Source organism: Egretta garzetta, unplaced genomic scaffold (genome assembly GCF_000687185.1).
Source record: "Egretta garzetta isolate BGI_Z169 unplaced genomic scaffold, ASM68718v1 scaffold354, whole genome shotgun sequence".
Lineage (NCBI taxonomy): Eukaryota > Metazoa > Chordata > Aves > Pelecaniformes > Ardeidae > Egretta > Egretta garzetta.
The window spans coordinates 1420907-1424071 of NW_009259593.1; positions in this window are offsets into that span (position 1 = coordinate 1420907).

Genomic DNA, 3165 nt, shown 5'->3' on the forward strand with positions numbered 1-3165 from the left:
GCTATGAAATCTAAGTCAGTTTCCCCAGCAGAGGACACTGTGCTTCTGCAGTTGGCTTTGCAGGTTTTTATTTTGCCAAAGACCCATGGAAATAAATCAAGATATGATTTTGTACTTGGCATTCTGCATGGACACCATGACTGACATTGCAATTATAGGTTTTTGCATTGTTTATGCTTCTACAAAAGCGTATCTGAGTGCTCTGAACCATGGGCTGAAAAGATCTGTGCTAGGTTTTATTGCAGTATATAATTGTATTTACCCGTTAAGGTGTCCAAGTGTATTTGTGTTTTTCGTAGCTCTAACACTGTTTGTTTTATTAGTAATTAAATAACTGATTAAATGAATAAGTGCCAAATAATTTTTGTAAAGAATGTGATTTAGCATAGTTTTTGAGCATCTACATGAAAGCATCCCATGCTGTAATTCTTTGTATTTCTTTACTTGCTGTTCAGGGCATGGTGTGACAATCCCCCTTCCCTCATTATTTAAATAAAACACATTTCTCCCAAAGCAAAAATTGTACCAGTGACATAGTATTATGTACCTATATGTTATTACTAGCTTCCTTGATACTGGCCTCCTTGATCTATAAAATTGTATAGCAATGCACATATTCCAACAGTGCATTTTAGTGGAGGACACTTGGATTACAGAGTACCAGGAACAGAGGACTGTTTTGGAACAATGTAGGCTATATTTTTTTCAATGATGTGACTTAATCTTGTTCCATGGATTTCATGGTAGATTAGATATTTTACATCAGCTAAGTATCTATATATTAACTTCATAAAGGAAGTGCTAATAGTATTATTTTAAGAACATGCTAGTAAGGCATAGGAAGGTCTAATAAGTAGACTTGTTAAAACATAACATATGGGATGGGGAGAAATAATTAATCTAAAAATGCTGCTTGTCAATTTTGTCTTTCTTTGTAATGTTTCTCTAACATTTACAGAGAGGCAATTAAGATTTTGTAATCACAAATGTTTGGAACTGCTTGTTGCAGTCACAGGACAATTTAAGATAACCAATTAGAAGTTTAACAAAGTATAACATATATGATAAGCTGTTTATTTGCAAGACAAATATAAAACTACAAATTGTGTCCACAGAGTACCTTGAAATATTTTCACAAAATAGATCCATATAACTGTAGGTTTCTGAGAAAAAAATGATCATGACAAAAACCTTAGGTATTTATTTATGTAGTTTATGGCTTGCTGTTATTTATAAATCCTGTTTGGCCATTCAGTGTATACTTTGTGGACTTCAAAATGATTTAGTGGTGAAGACAAGCACCATTTATGGGCCCCACTAAATACCTGGAGAAATAGAGTTCTAAAATGAATTGTCCAAGGAAGTTTCTACAGCATGTCAACAGAGAACTTCAGATTACACTTTTAAAATAAAGTGAGACTTGAAGTATTCTTCCTTTTAAGTTTTCAAAGTTTGGGTGATTTTTTTTTTCCTCCTCCTTCCCCCCCCCCAATCCAGAATATCAAACTCTATAAAAATGTATGTAGCCTTGCTCAAATGAGCCTGCTTTGAACATACAACTCCGAAAAAATGGAATCATCTATAAGGGCATCAAAACAGCAGGCCAGTTGTGGGATCAGATACTAAAAGTTATCCAAAGGCAAACTTAATTTAAAAAAAAAAAAATTGTCATGTGATTTCTTTTTGGTAAGAGAAAGAAATGCTCAGATGAATAAACAGGATCTTCAAAAATATGTGCGCGTTTCATTAAGTTTTACTTAAAATTGTAAAGCTCTATCTAATAGTCTCATAGGCTGTATTACATAATCCTGATTACAAGTACAGTTCTGGGCAGTTTAAAACCTTAAATTGAACTCTAACATAGGGGAGAAAAAGCCTAAACATGTTGTTTGGAAAATAACAGTTGGGATTTGTGAAAGTTTTAATTATGTACATCTCTCTATCCCTACCTGGATTCTGCATCCCTCAGATCACTGGATGCTGTATTTTTTCAGGACTTCTGATAAACTGCCTGGGTGAACAGACTAGTGAAAGGAGCAGTTGTTCCATGCTTTTAGTATAGTATTTTTTGAAACAAAACTTCTGTTACCTGTTGACTGAACAACCTTACGTACAAGACGGAAGTTTTCCTAGCCCAGAAATCTCACTTAGGCTTTCATGGATGATTTACTAAAAGAAGATGATCCAGAATGGAGGGTCTTGATACATTACATAGTTTATTCTTCTGCCTTTGGTTCTGAATGGACAGGTAACCATTAAAAGCTGTGAAGCAGAGGATTGAGGTCTGATGCTTCCAGTGAACTCTGGTACTTAAATATTCTCCATGGCTGACTATCCAGAATGTAGGAGACAATGCCTTTTTTTTTTTTTTTTTTTTTCACAGACACTAGAATTACTTGTGGCTAAATAGTTCCTTTAGTTACCCTTTATGTGGCTGGTTAATGGATTTTGAGCTTCCATGTTCTGTGCCTTGAAAAAAAAATAAAACCCCAAACCAGTCTGCTTAGATACTGAATTGACTCTTATTACAGTGTGTGATGTTTTTTAAACAGTTTAGAGTGCTTTAAAAAAAAACTTTGCAAGAAGCTTCTGTTTGCCATGGCTAGATATGGAGGTTTTATTAGGATTTTGGATAGTTCTTGTATGGGCAAAATAAAGACAGAAACCTTTAATGGAGTGCACTTTCTAAATTGCTTGCTCTTCAAATGGCCACCTAGGAGCAGGCATCTTATCAAAAGCCAGTGCAACACAGAAAATTTTTCCAAGGTATTTAGAGATGACTGAAGGTACTAATTAAAACTTTTCCAATAGTGTCTAGGTGCTTTAATTTCCACTGTTTTTCAGGTGGAAGAATATAAATAGGTGGTTTTAAAAGTAATGTGTTCGACGTGCTTTTGTGACCCTTAGGCACCTGTGTTAACATCTTTCCTTTCGTTTTTCCTTTCCCTAGTTCTTAGACAGTTTTTGGTTGTGTTTTTCTGATGTCTTAACTTTCAGTTTCTGAATATTGCCATAAATTTAGTCTCCTGGGACACCTAGAGGGCCGGCTAAGTAGTGCACTGCTAGGGTTCAGACCAGGAACTGAGAATGATGGAACTAGAAGAATCTTTGTACCTGCTGCTGACAAGCGCAATGTGTTCTGCTTATTTAAAAGCAACCCCCCCC